The 12474-nt window shown below is 48.2% G+C and overlaps 1 pseudogene; it reads right to left on the bottom strand.

Annotated features, from left to right (window-relative positions):
* Positions 1 to 9377: 9377 nt before the first annotated feature.
* On the bottom strand, positions 9378 to 12234 carry LOC123075275 (MADS-box transcription factor 51-like; annotated as a pseudogene).
* Between the last annotated feature and the right edge of the window lie 240 nt (positions 12235 to 12474).

Here is a 12474-nt window from a genome sequence, read left to right as displayed (position 1 = left end):
CCCCTCCTCCTTGTACTATCCGGACTCCCTAGGAGGGGGGCGCGCGGCCACCCCCCACGGGCTTTCCTCTCTCTCCCTTAGGCCCATGTTGGCCCAACACTTCCCCGGGGGTTTCCGGTAACCCCTCGGTACTCCGAAAAAATACCCGAATCACTCGGAACCATTCCGATGTACGAATATAACCTTCCAATATATGAATATTTACCTCTCGACCATTTTGAGACTCCTCGTCATGTCCGTGATCTCATCCGGGACTCCGAACAAACTTCGGTCACCAAAACACACAACTCATAATACAAATCATAATCGAACGTTAAGCGTGCGGACCCTACGGGTTCGAGAACTATGTAGACATGACCGAGGCACATCTCCGGTCAATAACCAATAGCGGAACCTGGATGCTCATATTAGCTCCTACATATTCTATGAATATTTTTATCGGTCAAACCTTGGAACCTGGATGCCCATAACTTCTCCCGGGGGGTTCCTGTAACCTCCCGGTACTACGGAAAAATGCCCGAAACACTTCGGAACCATTCCGGTGTCCGAATATAACCTTCCAATATATCAATCTTTATGTCTCGACCATTTCGGGACTCCTAGTCATGTCCATGATCTCTCCCGGCACTCTGAACAAGCTTCGTTCATAAAATCGCATAACTCATAATACAAATCGTCATCGAAAGTTAAGCGTGCGGACCCTACGGGTTCGAGAACTATGTAGACATGACCGAGACACATCTCCGGTCAATAACCAATAGCGGAACCTGGATGGTCATATTGGCTCCTACATATTCTACGAAGATCTTTATCGGTCAAACCGCATAACAACATACGTTGTTCCCTTTGTCATCGGTATGTTACTTGCCCGAGATTCGACCGTCGGTAGCACCATACCTAGTTCAATCTCGTTACCGGCAAGTCTCTTTACTCGTTCCGTAGTGCATCATCTGGCAACTAACTCATTAGTCACATTGCTTGCAAGGCTTATAGTGATGAGCATTACCGAGTGGGCCCAGAAATACCTCTCCGAAACACGGAGTGACAAATCCTAATCTCGATCTATGCCAACTCAACAAACACTATCGGAGACACCTGTAGAGCATCTTTATAATCACCCATTTACGTTGTGACGTTTGATAGCACACAAGGTGTTCCTGTGGTATTCGGGAGTTGCATAATCTCATAGTCAGAGGAACATGTATAAGTCATGATGAAAGCAATAGCAGTAAAACTAAACGATCATTAATGCTAAGCTAACGGATGGGTCTTGTCCATCACATCATTCTCTAATGATGTGATCCCATTCATCAAATGACAACACATGTCTATGGTCAGGAAACTTAACCATCTTTGATTAATGAGCTAGTCTAGTAGAGGAATACTAGGGACACTCTGTTTGTCTATGTATTCACACTTGTACTAAGTTTCCGGTTAATATAATTCTAGCATGAATAATAAATATTTATCATGATATAAGGAAATATAAATAACAAATTTATTATTGTCTCTAGGGCATATTTCCTTCATTGCGGACTTCAAGACGGTTGGGGAGTACAATTCGGCTCTGCACGAATTTGTACGACTCTTCGGTTGTGTGGTACTGAGATTACCGACACCCAGAAGATTGAGAAAACCCTCTCCACTTTCCACCCTGACGCGGTCCAGTCCTCACGGAACTACTGCCAAGGCAACTACACGAGGTATTCAGAGTTGATTGACGTCCTCCAGGTGGCGGAGGCACAGGACGAGGTTCTGAAAATGAACTTTGTCGCGCAACCACTTGGGGGGGAGTTCTCGCCAGGAGATGAATGCTCTCAAAGTCCGCAAGCCTCAACAGAAGAAGAGGGGCCGCAAGGGCAAGAAGAAGGGCCCTCAACCCTCCGCCCTGGCTAAGCAGCAAAAGTCGGGCAAGGGGGGCAGAGGCCTCAGGACTGCTTCCGGTGTGGCTCGGTGGAGCATTTCACCCGCTAGTGTCGCACACCATAGGAGGTCGTTGACGCATACAAGGCTCGGAAGGCGCGTGAGACGCACCTCGCCTTGGTTCAGGAGGGAGCACCACCGGCGCTCGTGGCGGCACCCGTGATGATCTCTACGCCCCCTGCTGCACCCATAGAGGCGACCCCCGTGGTGCCCATCACGGCGGCTTTGGCGGTCTCTAATGACGCCCACGTTGCCATGCAGGTTGACCACATGGTCGCCTCGGCGTTGCCGCAACTAGATGTTGTTGCTGCCTCCAAGATGATTTCTAAGGAGGATCAGCTCACTAGTATGGAGATTGCGGCTGAAGTGAATGGCTTCTTTACCGAGTCTACTTAGCATACCTCGTTGGTTATCATGATTCCGTGATTTGATACAATAAATTCGAATAAATTCGATTTGGTTACAAGCTCTATGAGACCATAAACTTATTCTGTAGTTTGGCGATTGGATGACATTTATCTCATTCATTTATTCCATTATTTATTCATGATAGTATGTTATGTTCTGGAATGTGTGCATTTATTATTAATGTAGCGTCTTCCTCATTACATTAATTATATGTCATATTTAGAACGCGTGTGGCGCCCGAATGGAGGAAACGTGCCTTGCCGATAGCGCAACTACACATACCATTTTACGAGAAACTAAGTACTTTGAGTCTATTAAAAAATCTCCGGGAAGTATTATGACAATCGCCGGCTGCGGTTCACACATATTTGGCTCCGGACGAGCCACTATTATACTTCCTATGGGAACAACTTTGATCATTAATGATGTGTTGTTCTACCCGGAGTCGACTCGTACTCTTTTGAGCTTTAGAGACATCTGCGCCAATGGTTTTCATATTGAGACCGATGATGAGAACGACAAGAAGTGCCTACTCATCACAAAGCGAGATGCAAATGGTAAACATGTTATCGAAAGGCTTCCTTCGTTAGACACAGGGCTATACTACACTAAAATAGTAGCACCGCCCGTATACACTACCCTCAAGACCGTTTTTAGAAGCTCTGAACTCTTCTGCCTCTGGCACGATAGGTTAGGCCACCCCGGACTTAGGATGATGAGAAATATAATTAACAACTCGCATGGTCATAATGTTAACGTGAAGAACTTCTCGAATCCTGATGATTTCATGTGCTCCGCATGCGCTAAGGGGAAGTTAGTCATTAGGCCATCGCCCCTCAAGGTGAGGGATGAAATCCACGCGTTCTTCGAACATATCCAAGGGGACATATGCGGTCCAATTCAGCCCCTCACGGGGCCATTTCGGTACTTCATGGTGCTCTGCCTCCTCTAAATGGTCCAATGTTTGCCTACTGTCAACACGGAACCATGCCTTTGCAAAGTTGATCTCTCAGATCATACAAATGAGGAATAATTTCCCTGATAATCGTATAAAGTCTATTCAAATGGACAACGCCAGAGAATTTACTTCAAAAGCGTTTGATGATTATTGCATGGCAATGGGAATCAAAGTTGAGCACTCGGTATCGCATGTTCATACACAAAATGGACTTGCCGAGGTATTGATTAAAAGAATTAAATTCATTGCCCGACCGCTCCTTCAGGGTTGTAATTTACCAACTACATGTTGGGGCCACGTGGTGTTACACGCGGCCAATCTCATCAACTTTAGACCGTCGGCCTACAACATCCACTCTCCTGTTCAACTTGCGCAAGGGTCGGCACCGAAAATTTCCCACCTTCGTAGGTTCGGTTGCCAGGTATATGTACCAATAACACAACCTCAGCAATCGGCGATGGGCCCGCTCCATACGTCGGGGATATACGTTGGTTATGAGACTGTGTCCATAATCAGGTATCTGGACCCCATGACAGGTGACTGTCACACGGCTCGTTTTGCTGATTGCATTTTTGACGAGGATTTTTTCCCAACTTTAGGGGGAGAGAATCAACCCATTGATGCTAAAAGTCGAGAAATCACGTGGCAAGCCACGGTAATCCATGCTCATGACCCGCGCACTGCTGAGACTGAGAGAGAAGTCCAAAAGATAATAGATTTGTAGTCATTAGCAAATCAACTGCCTGGCCACTTTAGTGACTTAAAGACTGTGACAAAATCGCATGTGCACGCGCGCAATGCACCGGAAAGGGTTGAAATACCGAAGAAAAATGATGGTATACCCGCTCCCGTCCAAAGGCCTAAAAGGATGAGAGATCCGGCTTCTCAAATCCCAAGTACTCGGGGACGCCCGACGAAAAAGGATAAGAGAGATTTATTACAGCCTGTCGCCAAAGTACCCCAAAGTGAAACGGGGAGCCAGTCGAGACCTGGCACAAGTACGGAAAATTCAGTGCATGAAATTCTGGACTTAAACTTTCCCATAGGGGAAACACCCAGCGGAGATGTGTGCGCACACATCGGCGCGGGAAATCGAAAGGACCTTGCTCCCATAATGGGAAATTTGGTAGAGCAAGTGTTTGCGCCGGATGCGCTGCATGACGAAATGGCCATAAATTATATTTATATGGGGGAGTCCCTGAATCGAGCAATGGTGATTGTCGACATTAACTTTGCTACGAAAGTTGCCTCAATCATAGATCTTGACCCTGAGCCTAACACGCTCGCTGATTGCAAGAAAAGGTCGGATTGGAAAGATTGGCATCTCTCAACAAAGAGAAGGTGTTCGGACCAGTTTGTCGAACTCCTCCCCACATTCGCCCTGTTGGCCATAGGTGGGTTTTTGTTCGAAAGAGAGATGAAAATAATAAGGTAGTACGGTACAAAGCAAGGCTCGTTGCTCAAGGGTTCACTCAATGACCGGGTGTCGATTTTGAGGAGACTTATTCCCCGGTCATGGATGGAGTTACCTTTAGATACTTAATATCGATGGCAGTAAACATGGGCTTTAAAATGAAACTAATGGATGTTGTCACTGCTTACCTATATGGTAACTTGGATTCGAATATATACATGAAGGTTCTTGAAGGTATCCTTGTTCCGAACCATGATATAGCAAACAAGAGTCTATACAGTGTTCAACTTCAAAAGGCGATGTACGGACTCAGACAGTCTGGTAGAATGTGGTATAATCGCCTAAGCGATTTCCTTCATCAGAAGAGCTACACGAGCAATAAAGATTTTCCATGTGTTTTCATACGGCGATCCCAACATGGATTCTATATAATCTCAGTGTACGTGGACGATTTAAACATAATCAGTACGCCTGAGGATATTGAGGAAGCGAGTTCCTACCTGATGTCGGAATTCGAGATGAAGGATTTGGGTAAAACCAAGTTCTGCCTAGGTCTGCAACTTGAACATTCCCCTGATGGGATTGTAGTGCACCAGTCGGCCTACACCAAGAAGGTGTTGGAAAGATTTGGATTTGATAAGGCATATCCTTCTAAGACCCCGATGGTTGGGAGATCTTTACAGCCAGACAAGGACCCGTTCAGGCCAAAGGAAGAGGGGGAGGAAACTCTGGGACCAGAGGTTCCTTACCTGAGTGCAGTTGGGGCACTCATGTACCTCGCAAATTGTACACGGCCAGACATCGCTTTCGCCGTCAGTTTGCTTGCTAGGTACAGTTCTGAACCTACCAAGAGACATTGGAAAGGTGTCAAGAACGTCTTCCGTTACCTACAAGGGACTAAAGATCTCGGCCTGTTCTATAAAAGGAATCAAGACCTATCTATTATAGGCTATGCCGATGCTGGGTACCTATCGGACCCGCATGATTGCAAATCGCAGACAGCATATGTATTCCTTTGTGGTGGAACTGCGTTTTCCTGGAAATCGTCCAAGCAAACTCTTGTGTCGACTTCCACGAACCACTCGGAAATCATGGAACTATTCGAAGCGTCAAAATAATGTGTATCGCTTCGACGGATGATCTGCCACATTCAGCAGACATGTGGGCTGAACACCGTACAAACCCCTACCATTATCTATGAAGATAATGCTGCTTGTGTTGCACAAGTCCAGATGGGTTATGTGAAGAGTAACCTCACAAAGCATATTAGTCCCAAGTTCTTCTATGCACATGAGCTGCAGCAGTTGAACAAGGTGAGAGTTTTGCATACTAAGTCTTGTGACAATCTTGCTGATATGTTCACTAAATCATTATCGGCATCAACCTTAGAAAGGTCTGTGCGTGGAATCGGTATGATGAGACTTAGAGAGATGCAAGGTTCAGGGGGGAGAAACTTCACAAACTTGTCGTTAAAATCTCGATCCTGATGATCGAGTACTCAACTTGATGGTTGAGTGGATTGTACTCTTTTTCCCTTGAGTGAGTTTTCCTGATGTTTCTCACACGAGGTTTTTGACGAGGCAATTCGTGCAATACAACAATGTATACCATGTGCTGTTTCTCCATATTTTTTCCCACTGGATTTTTCGGAGTTTTGAGGCATGGATATACGGATAATTACCCAAGGGGGAGTGTTGGGAAACCGGGCCACTACGAGGGGTGGCGGCGGCCGCGTGCGGTACGCACGGGCTAGCCCCTCCCGGTTTCGGCAGATTTGGCAATTTTGACCTGTGGATGCAATCATTTCACAAAATGAACTGCTCCTAAAAGATTTCACTCAGCTGACCTTTTTGAGTGGCGCCCGACACGAAGGCCCCACACTACATCGTGCAACGCCTGACTGACAGGCGCTACACGCCTGCCAGCGTCGCACCCCGGATTGCCTAAAAATTACTAAGTCAATGTGCAGCGCCTAGCTTCTAGGCGTTGCACTAGTGGTTGCTAGTGCAACGCCTAGAAGCTAGGCGCTACACTGTATAGTGTGGCGCTTAGCTCTCAGGCGCTGCATACTGACTTAGTAATTTTCGGATCACACGGGTGCGACGCTGGCTAGGCGCGCAACGCCTGTCAGGCGCTGCACAGTGTAGTGTGGCGCCTTCGTGTCGGGCGTCACCCAAAAAGGTTAGCTGAATGAAATTTTTTTAGGGACAGTTCATTTTTTGAAATGATTTTATCCACAGGTCAAAATTGTCAAATTTGCCCCCGGTTTCACACTTTACGTTAAGTGGGTACTTATCTCTTGACCCCCTCCCCCCTATATAAAGAGATGACGAGCAATTATTGTAACAGTTGATCATTGATTAACGAAAAGTCTAACGCCCACACGTGTGGGCGTCTGCATCTCGCCCACATGCGTGGATCCGCGTCCGTTTGTTAGCGCACGAATCTTGGCATGTTTCTAGTGCCACGTAGGACTGGGCTGGTGTGTGGGCATTCACCCGGTCGCCCACACGACCGTTTGACCACACGGGAGGGGCTGGTCTGTGGGCGTTCAGCAGTTCGCCCACACGCCACTTTCCACTCACGCACAAGGGCTGGTGTGTGGGCATTTGCCATCTCGCCCACACGCCCGTCTCATCTCCCACACCCAAGTTGCCACTTGCCATGTGTTTTGCACTGTACATGGCAACTGCCCTAGTGTGCTTTATAAGCAGGTGGCAACTCTCTCTTTTTTTTACCCGAACATGTCAGTTGCCATGTATTTTTGCAGGGTACACGGCAACTGCCCTAGTGTGCTTCTAAACAGATGGCAACTCTCTCTTTTTTACCCGAACATGTTGTTTTGCCATGTCTTTTTGTAGCACTACACGGCAACTGTCTAGTGTTAGTAGGTGGCAACTCCTAAGGTTTTCAAATCATGGCAACTGTAGTAAACCAGACCATACATGGCAACTGCCTAGTGGTAAACCAGACCATACATGGCAACTGCCTAGTGGTAAACCAGACTATACATGGCAACTGCCGCAGTTGCCCAAAAATGGCATCTGCAACTTTTGACATTAGATGGCAACTGCAGTTGAGCAACCATGGCAACTGTAGTTGTCCGACATGGCAACCGAAGTTCAGCGACATGGCAACTGCAGTTAAACGAACATGGACGAGGGTCTGGACCATGGCAACTGCGGGACGCGCGGTGACTGTCACGCGAGGCGTGCGGGACCACGAGGTACGAGGCCTGACGTACGGGGCGTGTGGGCGTTATCTATTTCGCCCACACGCACGCGTGTGAGAGGGACCGGGAGGGAAAAAAAGAGGTGTGTGGCATTACTTGTTTTGCTCACACGTAGGTGTGTGGGCTGTTTCTTCTCCATGCCACACGAGGCGTGCGGCACAACCACCCGATACACCACACGTGTGGCAGTTATCGGTGTCCTTGATTAATAAAGATAGTCTCCTCCGTATCTTCATGTGTTCATCTACTTTTGCGTGTTCGACTACTTTATCTACAACACTCGTTCTCGCTCTGCAATCTCGAATCAGACTCGCCGGCAGGAACAACCCCCAGCGCATCCCCAAGGGCCGCCCGCCGGCCGCCTTGGCTCTGCAAAGGCACTGGCCGAAAAGGAGGCGAGTAATTGACTGACCCGAGGAGAGGACATGCCCGATATGGGGCGTAGCACAGTGCCCGCGCGGGTGATATGACGCAGGCAGCGTGACGTTTCGGTCCGCGAGGCGCGCGTGGCCGTTTGAACGGCGCGACGCCCCAAGCTGCAAAGCTTTACGCGGCGAACGAAACCACCGGACAGGGTAGAAGACGGCGACGCCTGCTAAAATGTGCGGATGCCAAAGATTCCAGCGGCTCCAGACGCGACGGAACTGATTGGTGAGATTACTGTGAGGGTGGATCGATGAACAGACTCTGCCTACTGAATGCCTGCCTGGTTCAGGTATTTGCTTACTGTTTTCTAGTCTGTGCCATGTTCTTATTTACACTCCATGATGGCAACACAACCAACTTACACGATCACAATATATTTCTATTTCTTTCTCAGGTTTTTTATTTAGGGCCACAGAATGAAAAATTATACTAGGGGGCTGTTTGGTTCTAGGCCTAGGAGTGCCACACTTTGCCATACAATGTTGCCAAATTTGCCTAAGGTTAGTTTTCAAAATGAGAGCCACAAGTTGGCAAGCCTAAGGGTATCTTGCCGCACTTTTTTTGTGTATGTGATGTGGGACCATAGTGTGGCTTGCCTAAAATGTGGCTTGAACCAAACACACACCTAAGTTGGTCAAACTTGCCTAACCTTAGGTGTGGCAAGCTTTGGCAAACTTAGTCTCAAACCAAACAGCCCCTACTACTCTGAAGGGGAAAAAAAGAAGAAAAATCAGCAATATGGGATGGAATGAAAAACCAGTCTGAGAGGTAGCATCTGCGTCAGGTAATATAAGGTCCATCCACATAAACTGACTTCTCACACAGGTGCGCGTAACCTGTGTAATGAAGACTGACAACAGACTGATAGGTTAACATGAACATCACAAAAAGCCTCAGGAAAGCACAAAAGATAAGGCAGCAGAACAAACAACAGATAACTTAGCAAGGACACACATACTGTTGGAATTAACCCATCAGCCTTTTTTTTTTGCAAAACCCTTTTATTGAATTTGCCTCTATTGCCTTTGCTGCACTTTACAAGCAGCAGCCTTCACAACTCTTTCATACCCAATAACTGGGGAAGGGTGTGGCCTCAGCAACAGAGCTTTGCCTGAACCAAATACACGCACTGCACATAGACTACACCAAAGGCAACAGACTGATAGGTTAACATCAACATCACACAGTATTTTTTTTAGACAAACACATCACACAGTATTAGGAAAGCACAATGTAAGGCAATAGAACAAGCAACAGGCAACTTAGGAAGGACACACACACACACTGTTGGTATTAACCCAGCACCGTTTTATTGAATTGCCACTTCTGCCCTGCTGCGCCTTACAAGCAGCAGCCTTCACAGCTCTTTCATGCCCAATAACCGGGGAAGAGTGTGCATCAGTGACAGAGATTTGCTCGTACCAAATACATGCACTGCACATAGACTGCTCAAGTCCTTCCTTCCTCCTGTCCCCTAGGATCACTGGAGTTCTCACCGCTTGCACTCGTGCCCGCGCAGCTATATCCTTGCGCCAGCATCTGATGTCTCCATTTTGTCTGTCATTTCAGGCAGCCTGCGATGCAAACAGTCTAACTAATGCTATGGAATAAGCGACACAATTCTCAGAAAACTGACAAGAACCCACTTGTCGCCGTATTACGGTAAACATCAATGGTCGCATGTTTCTTTTGCTATCTTTACATTACAGGACAGCTCTATTCAATCAAGGTCTATACTCTATAGCACAATTTTATTTTGGCGAATTTACTCTATAGCACAGCAGCACATCTACCTTTATGCTGAATTAAGAAAATGTACTAGCAGTTTACTTCTTCTGACCTATGCTGAAACTACCAAAGGCAGCCACATGCATTACGAAGTAGCCAATGAGTTTTCTTTTCTTTCTGTTTTACTTATCATTTACCAAGATATAGGAACCAAAACATTGAAGACGATTGTCACGAGAGTCAAGATGCAACTCCATCATTGAACTATCTGTAGTGCTCGAGAATAGTCAATCGAAATGAAAAATACATACCCTACACAATTAGGTAGGAGAACGAAATTCGTTAAGGAACCATGGATTGCTTATGTCTAGCTAGAGCATCTAGTGTGAAACTGCAGAATATGGCTGAAAACAGAGCCAGTTTTCTGAAGGACTGAGGAGTAACTGTAGCAGCTAAACATAGTGCGGGGGTAAGCGAGGGAGCATCATGCACCTGGAGGATGCGTACTCGTAGAGCCTGCCGGCGGGGGAGAAGGCGAGCAGCGCGGACCTCGACGTCGCAGAGGACCGCGAGCTCGAAGGCCTTCTTGAAGAGCCCCGAGCGGCGCTTGGAGAAGCGCACCTGCCGGCTCGTCCGGTCCTCGATCCGCCGTAGCTCCATTGGTGTCTATCGCTGACGGTATGGGAAGTCGTCTGCGCTAGAGTTGCTCATTAATCACGGTCGGTACAAACCAATCGTGTGAAACCTATTGAATAAACACATACAACTAGGACTTAGAAACTGTGCGTGATAATGTACCAATCGCAAATAATTCTAGTCGCGAAACGTATGCGATCGTTAAATTCATCACACACATTTTCCCATGTAAAAATGTTGAGGATAGATTGTGTGGTCAAACACGATTTCCTGGTTCAAAACCGTGTGGGAATATTTATTCGTCACTGGCAGTTTGGAGTTATTTACCCAAAACCATCACACTTGACGATAGGGTAACAACTTAATACCAGATTTGAATCAGGTCACAAAAAACCATTAAAATTGTGCCTAATGTGTAACGCAGAGCACTGACGCTCGGATTTGGCCGTGAAAACAGCGAAACCGACTGGTGGGGCCCGCCTGTCGGGATGACGTGGCGTGCTTACGTGGACAATATGCTGAGTTGGATAAAGGTCCCACCTGTCAATGACTCAACTATTTTTTTTCTTTTTCTTTTTTATTTCTTCCGCTTCTTCACATCTCTTTCTCATGGACATTACATCGAACAGCTTGTGGGCGGACGGAGTTCCGCGACTAGAGGCACGGGGTGAGCACCGTCGTGGTGTTGGGCGCACCGTGAGGAGGCCGCCGTCGCTCCCGTCGGCATGGCAGTCGAGCCCCTGCTGCGTACATGGGGCTGCCCCTGGCCATGGACACGCACGCACGCCTGCAGCCACCGCAGGCGGGACCTGGCGCGTGCGCGGCGGCTTGCTGGTTCTGGCGCTCACCTAGCTCCCCCCGCCGGCACTCCATGGAGAGGCAGACAAGCTGTTGCCGCTCCCCATGAGCCCCCGACACGCCACCTCCCGTAGCTCGGGCGTGCGTGCACACGCCGGTGGCCGGTGGCAGGGCGGTGACTGCAGCAAGGTCGCTGCGGCGGACGGGCGACGACCACCTGCAGGCAAGCATCTCCATGGCGAGCTCGCTCTGGGCTGGCGACGCTGCGACACGCTGGACTGTTGCGCACGGCGGCTGGCGACGCTACGGCGATGAGCACGGAGCCCCTGGTCGTGCCTGTGCTGGAGGGCATGTCCAGCCGGCCGCCGAGCCGTGCTCGCCGGCAGCTTGAAGCCCGACGAGCCGCTGGCTTCACGTCCGAGCGGCCTTCCCTGGTCACCGCACTCCGCCCCGTGCTCCGGCCCCGTCAAACTCATCGTCATGCCTGCAAGAAAGAGCTCCCCGATGGCCGCCTAGAAGTTGTTTGATGAAACACCCAATACAAACATAGATGTGAAGAAGATGACTGTTTACTCATTGACAGGTGGGCCCATGTATTATTTGCCACATCGGTCGGTCAAATTTTTTGGTCTTCGCCACGCCAGCCCGACAGGCGGGCCCCACCTGCCGGTTTCGTTGTTTTCGCGGCCAAATCCGAGCGTCAGTGCTCTGCGTTACGCATTAGGCACATAGTTGGTGGTTTTTTGTGACCTGGTTCAAATCTAGTACTAAGTTGTTACTCTAGCTTCAAGTGTGGTGGTTTTGGGTAAATAACTCGGCAGTTTGCAAAGCTTGATGGTATGTGATCATGTGTTATTGCACACGATTGACAAGTCATACGCGTGTGCTATGTTTTTATTATCACGCACGGTTGGTTATTTCATATAGTGTGTGACTACTTGAAATCATTTC

Source organism: Triticum aestivum, chromosome 3D (assembly GCF_018294505.1).
Source record: "Triticum aestivum cultivar Chinese Spring chromosome 3D, IWGSC CS RefSeq v2.1, whole genome shotgun sequence".
Lineage (NCBI taxonomy): Eukaryota > Viridiplantae > Streptophyta > Magnoliopsida > Poales > Poaceae > Triticum > Triticum aestivum.
The sequence above is the reverse complement of the archived record's forward strand: the minus strand, read 5'-3'. Positions and strand labels throughout refer to the sequence as shown.